This window comes from Schistocerca piceifrons, unplaced genomic scaffold, assembly GCF_021461385.2.
Source record: "Schistocerca piceifrons isolate TAMUIC-IGC-003096 unplaced genomic scaffold, iqSchPice1.1 HiC_scaffold_2303, whole genome shotgun sequence".
Classification (NCBI taxonomy): domain Eukaryota; kingdom Metazoa; phylum Arthropoda; class Insecta; order Orthoptera; family Acrididae; genus Schistocerca; species Schistocerca piceifrons.
The window spans coordinates 1,822,654-1,838,626 of record NW_025728233.1 but is presented as its reverse complement, the minus strand read 5'-3'; the positions used below and the strand labels follow the sequence as shown (position 1 = coordinate 1,838,626).

At 44.5% G+C, this 15,973-nt stretch overlaps 1 pseudogene; it reads right to left on the bottom strand.

Moving 5' to 3' along the window:
- Positions 1-15,973, bottom strand: part of LOC124742295 — a 67,761-nt pseudogene that overhangs the window by 27,695 nt on the left and 24,093 nt on the right.

Here is a 15,973-nt window from a genome sequence, read left to right as displayed (position 1 = left end):
TCCTCAGGAATTCTGTTCTCCTTCCACACCACCCTCAGCACTCTGTATAGCCACTGGGTTCCTACTTCTCCTGCTGCTCGTATCATATCCACTGTTACTTCATCCCAACCTGGTGCCTTGCCCCCTTTCATCCTCTTTATGGCTTCTTCCACTTCATTCCAAGTTAGATCATCAATTTCCGCACTATTATAATCGTCTGCTGCCTTAGGCTCTCCATCGCTGTTAGTTACCCGCTTGGCGGCATTCAACAGATCTTCAAAGTACTCCTTCCAAATCTTTTTGAGCTCATGCATTTCCTCCACAACTCTTCCATTATTATCTATGATCCTCAGGCACTCGCTTCTGTCGTTCCTCTTATTTCTTACCATGGTGTAAAGTACTTTTTTGTTCCCTTCACTGTCCTCTTCTAACATTCTTGTCCATTTTTCCATCCACTTCTTCTTCTCCGCCCTTACTATGGTCTGTGCCGCTTTCTTGCTTTCCTTATATTTTACCATAGCTTCCTCTGTTCGGGTCTGGAACCATTCTCTGAAGGCTTCGTTCTTTCGAAGTACTGCCTCTTTACATATGTGGTTCCACCATGGGGTTTCCTTAATTCTCCTCTTTGTGCTAGTTCTTCCGCACACAGTCTCAGCTGCCTCAACTAGAGCCCTCTTAAAATCTCCCCATTCTTCTTCCACTGTTCTCTGATCTTCCTTTGGCAGCTTCTTCCTGATCAGTGTCTGGTACTGGGTCCTCCGTTCATCCTCTTTCAGCATCCATGTCTTCAACCTTTTCTCCTGTATGTCTGTTGCCCTTCTATCTTTTTTCTCTCTCAGGGTGGCTACCAACAGCTGATGGTCACTGTCTAAGGCCTCAGACGGAATGACCTTAACATCTGTGAGGCTGCTCATCATCTGCCTATCCACTAGTACATAGTCTACTACTGAAGTTTGGGACCAGTCTCCACTGTACCAAGTTATTTTGTGGCTACTTCTCTTCTTGTACCAGGAATTTGCGATCGCCAGCTCATTCCTCTTGCAGAATTCCAGCAACAATTTTCCTTCTCTATTTCGGTTCTCCCAGCCCTCTGGTCCCATTATCTCCTCGAATCCTTTCCTGTCTGTGCCAACATGTGCATTAAGGTCCCATATTATAATCTGATTACCTCCATCTAGCTGCTTTTGCATGTCATCTTCAAATTCCTCCTTCTCCTTTTTTGTACACCCCACCTGTGGGGCATATGCTTGGATGATTTCAATGCTTTTTCCCTTCACTCGTACTCTGGCTTTTATCATTCGATCATTGATACCTTCCACCTCCTCCTGCAGACCCTCTCTGACCACTATTGCCACTCCATTTCTTCCCCTCTCATTCCCTATCCAGTACAGTTTACATCCTTTACTTAGTGGTTTTTCACCAACTCCTCTCCACCTAGTCTCAGCAAGTCCCAAGATGTCCAATTTCCTCCTTTCCATCATTTCTACAATTTCTTCTAACTTCCCAGTTAGAGTCCTTACGTTTAAGGTGCCCAGTCGTAAACCATCTCGTAATCCTTTTCCATTGCTTGGTCGGTTTCCTTTAAATCCGTTCCGTGATCCGAGGCATGTTCCCTTTTTGAAAGCAGTTGATTTATCCACTACTGGCTTGCTAGGCCTATCGCAGCTTCACCAGAGCCCCGTTAGCCGTCACGTTTCAGGGTTCCCATAGGGCCTTCCCAGCTACCGTAGCGGTCCTGGGGCACACGAAGTCCCCGCTGTACATCGCCCCTATAGGCAGTCCCCTACTTTGTGCCGTTGCCCATCTCCCACGACTTGGACGAGGGGTTGGACTTATGGGGACTTTTGGCAGCTATAAATATGAACCAATACTTCGAGAAAAGAGTATTCGGAAAACGGAAATCATTTTATTATTTTTCAACGACAGTACACAGTGATATCATCACCTGTAACTCTACTGTCCGAATTGTAAAGAAAGTAGCTAGTCTTCTAATAATGAAAGGTAAATGAGGTGTAAAGCTAAACCTAACAGGAAAAGTATCACGCACGCTTATAACGCTGCACGAAAATTTGCAAGAGTGTACTTACGAGATGACATTGCTTGTGGGTTTTCAAAGCAATATTCAATTTTTATACCACGAAAAATCATTTCTAGTTATATAGCTGGGTAGATAATATACATATCCTGAAAAAAATATATTTAAAGATGTACATTTTTCTGCTCTGGGAATTTGGTGAGCGTAAAAAACCGAAATAGTTATGATAGGTCTCAAAGAAAAAAAAAAAAAAAAAACAGAGTACAAGTTTACAAAAATCTGCAACCTAACAGCTAGCGTCAAATGAGGCGTAATGCAACAATTTATTTTAAGCTGTGTGGTAATACGAAGTTGGTTTACTAAGTGTAGTGAAAAATCAAGGGAAAAAGTTGCTCGATAAACAACTCACCTTACTTCTGGACGTTGTCTCCCATGAGGGAAACACACGTGGTCCAGCGATCTTCCAGCATTTTCATCCCATCAATAGAAATAGGTTCTGTCATACTCTTCGAAATACTCGTTGACTGCGGCCGTAACGTTTTCATTTGTTGAAAATTCCTCCCCAGGAAACTAAAATTTCTGGTTAGGGTACCGAAAAAAGTAACTTGGAGCTGAGCTTCGTGTGCAAAGCGAATGAGGAAGCAGTTCAAAGCCCAGTTACACCATTATCACTGATGTGTGGGATGGAGAATTATACTGGTGAAAGAGCACTTTTTTGTGTGCCAGCCTAGGTTTTCCTTCAGCCAACACAGTGTAAAATGATCCAGCAATGAAGCATAATAAGGTTCAGGTTCGGTTCTACGTTTTCCCAGCTAATCAATGAGGATTATTCCTTGAGACTCGCAATAAACAGCACGGCACTGGAGAATTATGAACCAATCTCATTGTACATTGGTACATACATTTGCTACATGATGAAGAGGAGTACTGTAATCCAAGAACTGTCAAGAAACTTATTACCTCCTCCCTAAGGTATCTCATGAAATGATCTTCATGTCAGAGCTATCGCAGGCGTCAGTGCAGAATTCGAGCATAGGGCGTTTTTGAGGTACCCGAGACAATGTTTCTCACACGGTAGCTGATGTCGACGTTTATTGGAAGCTAAGAAGCCCAATAAAGCATCTTCCCTGACAGTCACATGCTGAATGGCTGTATTTTTAAGAATACCTCTATACAGACTCACAAGACGAAAAAGTATCACTATAGACTCTTTGAGGTCTACCTGCATATGTGGATGACGAAGCCGTCGTCGACTCCCCTGTCCAGCATGCTCTGGACGCCTCCCTCGTGCAGACGGACAGCCCTAGGACGTTGACGTCCAGTGTGTGCTGCCACTCGGCTGTCTCTCCAGCTGGGAACACAGCATGCCGCCATCATCAGTCAGCAATAAAGCGAAGGACGAGGCCTGCAGTGAAATCGTGTGTACCGTCACATCATTCGAAAAAAAAGCATCATTCGAATTGCTTACGCTATTAAAGTTACTGACCCCGTATACAATGAAGCTACTCAGAACAATTTTATGTGTAGTGACAGGGCATCGTCGTTTAAGCCGATTCTGTAATCCTCGTCACAAGAAGTCGAGTGCATACTGTTGTATCTACGTCTTCACAGCCACTTTATGTCACAAGTACTATCAATTTGAGACTGTGAAGACTGTCTTCCACAGGGTCCAACCTGTAAAAGTCGGAGGGTGTCACTTCTGAACTGTGCAATGGGTAAGGGATGTTGGTCCAGTGTAAGAAGGTGCCAGATTAGCTGCCAAAGATTCGTGCAGTTTGGCATTACTATTGTGAATTTGGTTCGCTTTCTTATTCTTGTGTAATGTCTTCCGGGTAATGACGCCTTTATGCATGCGAAAGGTGAACGAGTCTCTCGCTATTTATTAACAGCGGCATTACAGAAAATCAAGAACCGCGTCCTTATTATTCCAAAAATAGAAATAATGAATTTTTTTGCTGCTGGTTGCCTCTTACATTTGTTTAGCATTCGGAAGAAGATACGTCGCTTGTACCTGGACCTTTATTATTCTGGATTATATACAGTGTGGTCGGAAACAATCTGAAAACCTTTTGAGGGTGTTGGAGAGTAGGCTGAGTTGAGAAATAGTTGTTAAGAAAAGAACTCGATACGTTGCTCCGTTTCCGAAATAGTAAGCACTGAATGTCCTTGAGTGCGCAAATTCAAGCGGCCCGCCAGATTCAATTAGTATCAGTTGTTATAACATGGATGCCAACTTTCGAGACTGAAGCCTTCGGCTCTGTTTCGATCCTTACTACCGTCCCATGATTATTTATTCTGGCGATCTCTTGCTCGGTATTCGGGAAACAAACGAACATGTTTGGCGACACTGTCTCTGGCGGTCCTCTTGAATTTGCGCGCTCAAGTTGCAACGGCCTGACTTCCATTGCCTTTTATTCGGACACGGCGCAAAGTACTGAATTATTTCTCAGCGCAACTTACCCTGCAACAGCATTAAGTGCTATTCAGACTGTTTCTGGCAACTCTGTACATTCACGTTTCATCACCGGCCAGTAGATGGGATGCAACGATATCTTTGTTGGCTTCCAATACTTGCAAACTTCTCTTTATCAGTCGCAATCCAATAGATTCACACATTCTGATAGTACAAATTTTCCTCCATTCTGCGTAATGCTTTTGGAACGCAAACCATGTTCTTTGAAAGCTCTCAGTTTCTTAAACATTTCTCTGCATAAATAGACTTTCGCCTCGCTGAGGATTTGTGTCCGTGATTTTAGTATAAAGTGTCCCACTTTTGACACCTTGAAACAGTACGTAACACTGTAATTCCTTTACTAACAAAAAAATTTATTTCATTATATTTCATGAATCTCATATTTTATTTTTCAATTTCAGTATTGCTTAAATGTTTTGAAGGAATCATCATAAATCATTTGTAACTGATGTTTTATCAGAAAGGTGCCTCAAAACCAACATGCATTAAATTTATGAATTTAAACTACAAAGAACACAGGTAAAACAAAACAAGTCGCCTGTAGTGAGAAGTTCGTAAAATAAATCAATCGTACTGTGCAGATGGAATCTGTTGCCTAATTGAAAAACGACTCAACTTAAACAAAAATCATTGAAACGAGTTCTGTAGGTTAGAAATATCTATAATACCAAAGATATGCGTAACTTTGTGTTACAAAATCAAAGTGGTTGTGCCAAACTTACACTAATGATGCGGCAGGGAATCATTCCATCGTGTAACACTGGTTAAAAATGGATAAAGGTAAGAGGATAGTTGGACAAGCGTTAGCTCGCCCTCTCGGATCAATCCAACGAGTAAAACGATGTTAACCTGGTATGTAGTCTCTCTCTCTCTCTCTCTCACTCACTCACTCACTCACTCACTCACTCTCTCTATTTGTTTAGTCGATTCCCACTAACCATGACCCCATGAACTAAGGCACGCTAATTTCTTCTGTGCTGCATTTTCTCCTGCAGGCGTTCCAGTTTCGAATCCATTACTGCGATGACCCCGTCGATCCATCTCATCCTTGGCCGCCCATTTCTTCTGCCTCCGATCTTGCCCAGTATTACCGCATTTTCCATCGAATGGTGTCTTCTAGTAATGACCCCAAAGTAGGACTGTTTTTTTTTGTTTGTTTGTTTGAGAATTATACCGTCGAAGCAACAGTCTGGTTTTATCTTCTGTATTCGTACTCTTTGCAGTCCATGAAACTCTTAAGAATTTCCTTCCAATACCACAATTCAGAGGTATATATTCCACGCCGTCCAGCCTTCTTGCGACTCAGGTCTTACATCCGTATATCACAATTTACTATAAGGTTTTTTGTTTTAAAGTTACGTCTCTACTCCTTAAAACACTGTCGAAGTTGTACCTCCCCCATCCTCAAAGCAACAACGGTTTCTTGTTTTGGTGGCTGCATTCACCAACACAGAAAATACCTCCGTTTTTTCTCCTCCAGTATGCCATGCAGTGATACATGCAGTTGCACAATTTTCGTTTCCTTGACGTTCACCCTCGGACCAGCAGGATGTTTAACTCTCTTTCACCTTCTGCAACCAGTATGGTGTCATCTACATATGTAAGATTACTTATATCAATCTCAGCTAATTGAATTCCAGTTTATTCTTCATCATGTCCAGCATTCCTCATAGTGTCCACTGTTGAGCCAACTGACTTTCATCCTTTCCTGTCGCAAGGTTGAACTCCCCTTAGTAGCGTTGCAGGCATGTGTCATTGTAGGGGGGGGGGGGCGGAAGAGGGTGTAGAGGTGGAGCAGGGAACAATGGAAGAGAATCATTCTACGGTTGGGGGGGGGGGGGTTACCAACGAAGATGGGACCAAGATTTATACCGACCCACTCCTGACGAAGGTGCGTCTTAACAAGATAACATTAAAGGCCGGCAGTATGAATAAGCACCATCCACCCTGTACACAAGCAATTGACCAAAATAACTAAAATCTTACATGACATTTTAATTATTCTTCAAAAAAAGTGTTCAGATGTGTATGAAATCTTATGGGACTTAACTGCTAATGTCATCAGTCCCTAAGCTTGTACACTACATGTTGTTGTTGTTGTTGTTGTCTTTAGTCCTGAGACTGGTTTGATGCAGCTCTCCACGCTACTCTATCTTGTGCAAACTTCTTCATCTCCCAGTACTTACTCCAACCTAAATCCTTCTGAATCTACTTGGTGTATTCATCTCTTGGTCTCCCTCTACGATTTTTACCCTCCACGCTGACCTCCAACGTTAAATTTGTGATCCCTTGATGCCTCAGTACATGTCCTACCAACCAGACCCTTCTTATAATCAAGTTGTGCCACGAACTCCTCCCCAATTCTATTCAATACCTCCTCATTAGTAATGTGATCTATCCACATAATCTACAGCATTCTTCTGTAGCAACACATTTCGAAAGTAGCTATTCTCTTCTTGTCCAAACTATTTATCGTCCATGTTTCACTTCCATGCAAGGCTACACTCCATACAAATACTTTCAGAAACGACTTCCTGACACTTCAATTTATACTCGATGTTAACAAATTTCTCTCCTTCAGAAACGCTTTCCTTGCCATTGCCAATCTACAATTTATATCCTCCCTACTTCGACCATCATCAGTTATTTTGCTCCCCAAATAGCAAAAATCCTTTAATACTTTAAGTGTCTCATTTCCTAATCTAATTCCCTCAGCATCATCCGACTTAATTCGACTACATTCCATTATCCTCGTTTTGCTTTTGTTGATGTTCATCTTATATCCTCCTTTCAAGACACTGTCCATTTCGTTCAGCTGCTATTCCGAGTCTTTTGCGGTCTCTGACAGAAATACAATGTCATCAGCGGACCTCAAAGTTTTTATTTCTTCTTCATGGATTTTAATACCTACTCCGAATTTTTCTTTTGTTTCCTTTACTGCTTGCTCAATATACAGATTGAATAACATCAGGGAGAGGCTACACCCCTGTGCCACTTCTTTCCCAACAGCTTCTTCGCTTTCATGCCCCTCGACTCTTATAACTGCCATCTGGTTTCTGTACAAATTGTAAATAGCCTTTCGCTTCCTGTATTTTACCCCTGCCACCTTCAGAATTTGAAAGGGAATACTTCAGTCAACATTGTCAAAAGCCCTCTCTAAGTCTGCAAATGCTAGAAACGTAGGTTTGCCTCTCGTTAATTTATTTTCTAAGATAAGTCGTAGCGTCAGTATTCCCTCACGTGTTCCAACATTTCTACAGAATCCGAACTGATCTTCCCCGAGGTCGGCTTCTACCAGTTTTTCCATTCGTCTGTAAAGAGTTCGCGTTAGTATTTTTCAGCTGTGACTTATTAAACTGATAGTTCGGTAATTTTCTCATCTGTCAACACCTGCTTTCTTTGGGATTGGAGTTATTATATTCTTCTTGAGGTCTGAGGGTATTTCACCTGTCTCATACGTCTTGCTCACCAGATGGTAGAGTTTTGTCAGGACTGGCTCTCGCAAGGCCTTCAGTAGTTCTAATGGAATGTTGTCTAATCCCGGGGCCTTATTTCTACTCAGGTGTTTCAGTGCTCTGTCAAATTCTTCACGCAGTATCGTATCTCCCATTTCATCTTCATCTACATCTTCTTCCATTTCCATAATATTGTCCTCAAGTACATAACCTTTGTATAGACCTTATATATACTCCTACCACATCTCTGCTTTCCCTTCTTTGCTTAGAACTGGGTTTCCATCTGAGCTCTTGATATTCATACAAGTAGTTCTCTTTTCTCCAAAGGTCTCTTTAATTTTCCTGTAGGCAGTATATATCTTACCCCCAGTGAGATAAGCCTCTACAGCCTTACATTTGTCCTCTAGCCATCCCTGCTTAGCCATTTTGCACTTCCTGTCGATCTCATTTTTGAGACGTTTGTATTCCTTTTTGCGTGGTTCATTTACTGCATTTTTATATTTTCTCTTCATCAATTAAATTCAATATGTCTTCTGTTACCCAAGGATTTCTACTAGCCCTCGTCTTTTTACCTACTTGATCCTCTTCTGCCTTCACTATTTCATCCCTCAGAGCTACCCATTCTTCGTCTACTGTATTTCTTTCCCCCATTCGTGACAATCGTTCCCTTATGCTCTCCCTGAAACTCTGTACAACCTGTGGTTTAGTCAGTTTATCCAGGTCCCATCTCCTTAAATTCCCACCTTTTTGCAGTTTCATCAGTTTTAATCTACAGTTCATAACCAACAGATTGTGGTCAGAGTCCACATCTGCCTCTGGTAATGTCTTACAATTTAAAACCTGGTTCCAAAATCTCTGTCTTACCGTTATATAATCTATATGATACCTTCTAGTATCTCCAGGATTCTTCCATGTGCACAACTTTCTTTTATGATTCTTGAACCAAGTGTTAGTATGATTAAGTTGTGCTCTGTGCAACATTCTACCAGACGGCTTCCTCTTTCATTTCTTACCCCCAATCCATACTAACCTACTATGTTTCCTTCTCTCCCTTTTCCTACTCTCGAATTCCAATCACCCATGACTATTAAATTTTTCGTCTCCCTTCACTACCTGCATAATTTCTTTTATCTCATCATACATTTCATCAATTTCTTCTTCATCTGCAGAGCTAGTTGGCATATAAACTTGTACTACTGTAGTAGGCGTGGGCTTCGTGTCTATCTTGGCCACAATAATGCGTTCACTATGCTGTTTGTAGTAGCTTACCCGCAATCCTATTTTTTTATTCAGTATTAAACCTACTCCTGCATTACCCCTATTTGATTTTGTGTTTATAACCGTGTAGTCACCTGACCAGAAGTCTTGTTCCTCCTGCCACCGAACTTCACTAATTTCCACTATATCTAACTTTAACCTATCCATTTCCCCTCTTAAATTTTCTAACCTACCTGCCCGATTAAGGGATCTGACAGTCCACGCTCCGATCCGTAGAACGCCAGTTTTCTTTCTCCTGATAACGACGTCCTCTTGAGTAGTCCCCGCCCGGAGATCCGAATGGGGGACTATTCTACCTCCTGAATATTTTACCCAAGAGGACGCCATCATCATTTAACCATACAGTAAAGCTGCGTGCCCTACACGCTACGTAACCTAAATTATCCTAAGTACAAACACACACACCCATGCCCGAGGGAGGACTCGAACCTTCGCCGGGTCCAGCCGCACAGTCTATGACTGCAGCGCCTGAGGCCGCACGGAATTAGCCGAAGCTGAATGTGTAAAACATTTGATGAGCCCAGGAAGATCACAAACGCTTATGCAAACGTTTGTGGAGGATGCAGTGTCTGTCGAACGTTCGCCAAAAGAAGTCCATTCGTAAACGGTCGGCGGAATTGGGAGTTCTAAACTCTACATTACAAAATCATATCAGGAATGATTACAAGCTAAAGCATTTAACCCTTCGTTTGCAAACGAACTGCATGGTAACAACATCCGAAAAGTCATTAGGCTTGTGTGGGTGAATTCTTGATGTCTTAGCAACTCTTCCTTCAAGTGACAGATTGTTTTTCTTTGACAAGTGTGCAATATATCGCAGTGCAAGAGACAGAAAGGTTTCTGGAGTAAAGAAAACCCATATTTTTATGACGAACTAGAACACAACCCAACACATGTCCTGACGTTGGCTGCAATGTCTGCAACCCACTTGGTAGCTCTATATTTCTTCAACTCTTCTGTGAACCACACTGCTTATGTCACCATGCAACGCGATTGGTTTATTCCGCATCTGCAAGATCTGGAACTGCTCGGGCGTATGTGGTTTCAGCAGGATAGGGCACCAGTCCATTCTGTTATCGCCGTTAGAGAATGCTTCAATGAGATATTTTATTATAAACGGACTGGATGTTGTTCTGTCCACTCGCTTGTACCTTTGGAGTGGCCGCTTCGAAGTTGTGATCTGTCATCCTGTGAGCAATGCATTTTAAGTGGTTCATAAAATGGAAGGTTTCTGTCACACGTTGCGAGACAGATGTACTTAAGAATTTTGTTCGGCGAACGTTTACTGCCATCATGGCAGAAATTTGGAGGAGAATTTCGCATCTTACATGTAAGAGAATCACACTGTGTTGTGAAAACGGTGGCGTACCCAGACACTCCGGAATAAATAATTAAGAACAGTCACACAACCTCAAAGATGTCCTCTGTCATGTTGCCATATGAACACAGTGTCAACATCTAAGTATATACGGACACACCATAGGGGGTAATGCGACTTTGTGATCACTCGTTGGTCTTCCGGGTAATCCACTTTCCAAAATTCAAATCTCAATGACGGCTCGGAAGTTCTTAATTGCCGAGAACATAAAACAAATTTTTCCACAAATTATTAGTGAAAAGGATTTTTCTTCACTTGTGAAGATTTCCAATCACACATTAACCATTTGGAATTAACATCGTCCCTCACATATGGTTAAAAATAATATTTGACCGGGGAAAACATCTGAAAACCTATCACGAGCTTCTAGAATCCATTGCACGCAGCGTCGCCGCTGTATTGCTTTCCAAATGTGGACCAACAGGCTTTTAAGCAATTGATCATTATGTTTTTTCTCATAAGTGTGTAAAAGATTTTACCAATTGTTGAATGGCAGTTTATTCTGGCTATAATAACGCATTATTAATCTGTGCCGCCTACCAGGATAACTGTCTAGGCCTGTACAGCACACGTCTTGGAGACTCATTCAAACCCCAGACAGGTCAGCCCAATGTTGCGCCGCTACTGCCGCTGTTAATCAACGGACGACCGCCTTCACTAACATGAAATGTATTCGCAGTAGCGATTATGGGCAACCATCAGCTGTATAATGGAATGATTGTAATTGTCGTTGTACGGAAATTACTACAGATCAGAACAAAGCAGACTAGCAGGTGGGCATTATCTGAAGCTAATTCCACAGGTTCGAATACTGTAATACACTGGTGTCCCCCTCATACCGCAGCACTACAGTTACTGCAACTGTCAGCCTGTGTCCCAGCTCGAGGTAGTTCCTGCTTATACGTATATAGGACGAAATTAGGCCTCCCTCGTGTGTGTGTGTGTGTGTGTGTGTGTGTGTGTGTGTGTGTGTGCTAAGAGATTCCTCCTGCTTATATTTCGTTCAAATTCCATGAGCCGTGAACAACAGCTACGTCTCCTATCGCTAGTCTCAACAACTGGTTTATCTCGCAGTGTGTTTGCCGTTTCAACATGGCATTGCCTTATCTGCCCGCCTGTGAACGCCTAATGCTATTAGTTTTCTTTGGCTACGTGGTCTATAGCTGGGCTCGTGATATGGCTTACCACCACACACTGCCTTTGCTATTTCATCATGGAACTGCTTCATCTGCCATCTTGGAACGTCGTAGACGGCTGGTTTGCTTTCGGCATTTTCCCAGAGTAGCTTATGATTCTTTTCTTTGTTGTACCTGCTGCCTCTTTTCCTCTTTCATTGACTAAGCGTATCAAACTTAGTGAACTGAACGATGCTTTATCGAAAATTGTATCAATAATATGTGACAACTTTGCTTCTTATGCTACACGCAGTTTGTACTGCAAAAATGAGTAGTGGTTGCTTCTGTGAGGGCGCGCTCGCACGCGATCGTACTGGCGCCACTTCTGCGCGCGTTCCATCGATTCTAGCCCTCGTCGTATCATCTTTGCTTGGTTGAGTGTTACCTTTGTGGCTGTGTAGTAAGGAGTGGTGTATGGAAGACGGATCTGGACGGGTGTGCCTGATTACCCTGCGTAATGACCGATGCAGAGAGTTGAAACCGCTGGCCGTTAGTCTGTAGGTGCCCTCCTTTACCTGCAGCGTTTACCGTTGCTTCGGGTGAGCTGAGAGGGCAAAAAGCGGCTCTCGTCGCATGTATCGTGGTTACGAAATACATCAGTCAATTGTGGCGGCCTAGATACGCCGAGGTGTACTGAACCTCTTGTTAGCAGCTACCAGCAGGAGGGCAGTATTATCCAGTTCCTACTTGGAGTCCTGAAGCTATTGACCTCCTTCGCATTTATGTGAAATCATGTACGAAGACTATTCAGTAACTGCTCTACTTAAAGACTGTTAATTCTCGTGTGGTGCTAGCTGGCCAGGTATCCGGTTCTTTTATGCCTTTCAGTAACACCTTTTGGACCTGTGTGTGTCAGTCTGGAGGTTTCTGTAAGCGCCAAGCTAGTATTTTGCAATGGTAATCTGGTTCCTGAAATCACTGTTATCATTATTCGATACTACTGAGTGTGATTTTTCTTTGTTGTAGACGTTATGGCCTTCTTTCAAATGACTTTGTACATTTTTCCTTGTTATTTCTAGGAAGGTTAACTTGCTATGTTTATGAGCGGGGCGCTCCTGTGCTAAAGTTTTAATAGTTGGTATACTTGCGAATAATTTTAATTTTCCGTTTAAATACTACTGTGTAAATTAATTTCTGTCAAACGTGTCTGCTGTTTGTCGTTTGGTGCATGTCGACAGCTTTGTATAGGCAGTTGTTGACGCATTGCTCTTCTGCTGGTCCGATGCAGGAACGCGTCTTCCTTCTGCTTCGGCGGCTTTCCCGTCAACGCACGAGGCCTAGGTGTTGGCAGGTCACACACGCTTCTGCGAATTTCTCATTTCCACCTCAAGCTGGGCAGTTTATTGCCATTCTTTTGGCATCATGACTTTGGTCATTTTGAGAAAGTAATATTGTCAGTGTTTCTGTTATTGTAAGATCATTGTAATTCACATGGTTCAAATGGCTCTGAGCACTATGCGACTCAACCAACATTATATGTACTTGTTGTGGTGTCACCGCCAGACACCACACTTGCTAGGTGGTAGCTTAAATCGGCCGCGGTCCATTTAGTACATGTCGGACCCGCGTGTCGCCACTGTGTAATCGCAGACCTAGCGCCACCACCAAGGCAGGTCTCGTGATACGAGAGAGCTCTCGCCCCAGTTGTACGAGAACCTAGCTACCGACCAGATGTACGAAGCCTTTCTCTCTCATTAGCCGAGAGACAGAATAGCCATCAGCTAAGTTAATGGCTACGAACTAGCAAGGCGCCATTAGCCATACAGTGATTGTACTTAAAGTCTCCTGTGTATCGTCAAGATCGATGTACCACAATGTTTGAGTAAAGTTAAGTATTAAACCTGCTCCGTACTTTTCTTCCTAACATTAATTACGTATCCTGTTCCAGTACTTCACGCCGTCTGCGTTAGTCTAGCTTGCCTTTTCAGCCATCTCAACTTCACGGTGTCGGCCCAGATACCGACACAACATTGGCGACGAGGGAAAAGAGTTCTTTCTGATTGCTTACATTTAATTGTGTCATGGCTTCGCCACATTCTCCAGATGTACTGTCCGAATTTTATCGCTTGCAGAATCAGCAGACGCAGGCGTTACTGGATGCCCTTGGACAGCTCGTCCAGGGTCAACGTACCATTCAAACCGATGCGGCCGCCGCCGCTTCTTCGCTACCGCTGCCACTGAACGCTGTTGCACCTCCCTTTCGACCATACGTGGCAGCCGATGAGACCTGGTACGAGTGGTCTCGCCAGTTCAACTTTCATCTAGCAGCCTACAGAATTCAAGGTAAAGAGCGGCAGCCGTTTTTGCTTTCTTGTGTCGGTGTGTCCACATACCGTGTGATAGTGAAATTGTTTCCCAGACGCGACGTAGCAACTCTGTCCTACGAGGAAATTTTATCTGCATTAGATGCCTATTTCAAAGAAACAGTTAATGTGGTTGCAAAACGGTATACGTTCTTTCGTACAAAACGTACGGCCGGTCAAACTAATAGGGAGTGGGTAGCAACATTGCAAGGCCTTACTAGGGACTGTGCCTTTGAATGTGACTGTGGTCTTTCTTATTCAGATACAATGGTGCGTGATGCAATTGCACAGAACGTTTCTGATGTTCGCATACGGGAGCAAATTTTGAAACTAGTTCATCCCTCCCTTCAACAAGTGATAGACATATTGGATAGACAGAAGTCTTAGCGTGGCCAAAAGCCACTTCCCCTTGGCAACGCTTGCACATTGATTTTGCTGGTCCATTCTGGAATGCTCGATGGTTGGTTCTGGTCGACGCCTTCCGTAATTTTCCTTTTGTTGTCCGGATGTCTTCCACGACGTCCTCCGCCACCATCCAAGCGTTGTCTGCTATCTTTTGCATTGAAGGTCTTCCGCAGACTATTGTTCCCGACAATGGCCCACAATTCATGTCCGCAGAATTTCAGTCATTCTGCCAGGCCAATGGTATTCAACATCTGACATCCGCGCCGTTTTCGCCTCAGTCCAACGGTGCCGCTGAACGATTGGTCCGGACTTTCACGTCACATATGTTGAAATTGAAAGAGTCGCATTCTCGGGAGGACGCATTGTTGCTCTTTTTGTCTTCGTATCGCTCTCAGCCCCGAGATGGTCGCTCGCCGGCTGAGTTGCTCCACGGTCGTCCTCATCGCACCTTGATGTCTTTGCTGCATCCGCCGCATCAGGTTCCTGTGCAGCGGCAGACTCCTGCTTTTGCTCCAGGCGACGTTGTATTTTATCGCCACTATCGAGGTTCACGGCGTTGGCTCGCAGGGCGCATTCTTCGCTGCCTCGGCCGCGCGATGTATTTGGTTTTGGGGACCTCTGGTGAGGTGCGTCGGCATCTCAATCAGCTGCGCCTCTGTCGTCGCTCGGGTTCTGCCGCTCCCCGTCTGCTTTCAGCGACGGTGCCGTCCGGTCAGCGCCCTGGGGACCCATCTACTGGCTCGCCTCATCCCCAGGTGTTACCGACGATGCCTTGCATTTTGCCCCATGGCGACGCGCCGCCGCAGCAGCAGCAGCCGCCGCCGCCGCCGCCTGTTCTCCCGCCGGCGTCGCCCGCATTAGACGCTTCGCTGCAGCCGCCAAGCGCCTCCCAGGGTCACGCGCCGCCGATCGCTTCCCGTGACCAGCTGTCCTCCGCCATGGAACTCCCGCCCGCTCCGGACCACATGACGTCATCGCGCGTCGGCTACCCCGACGCAATGGAGGTTGATCCTTCGGTCCCTCCTGTCTCTTTACGGGCGCATACACCGCATGTTGACGTGCACCCTGGACTAGTTTTTCAGGCGTTTCCTAGCTCCCCTCGGACCGAATGGCCGGGTGCGGGTGGCACAGCCTCGCCTGTTGTTAGGCTCCCCACCTCATCGCATACGTCAACATGTGGTCCTCCCCACGGCGGGCGGAAGCCTTATCACACGACCGTTCGCCGATTTGCGGGGGAGGAATGTGGTGTCACCGCCAGACACCACACTTGCTAGGTGGTAGCTTAAATCGGCCGCGGTCCATTTAGTACATGTCGGACCCGCGTGTCGCCACTGTGTAATCGCAGACCTAGCGCCACCACCAAGGCAGGTCTCGTGATACGAGAGAGCACTCGCCCCAGTTGTACGAGAACCTAGCTACCGACCAGATGTACGAAGCCTTTCTCTCTCATTAGCCGAGAGACAGAATAGCCATCAGCTAAGTTAATGGCTAC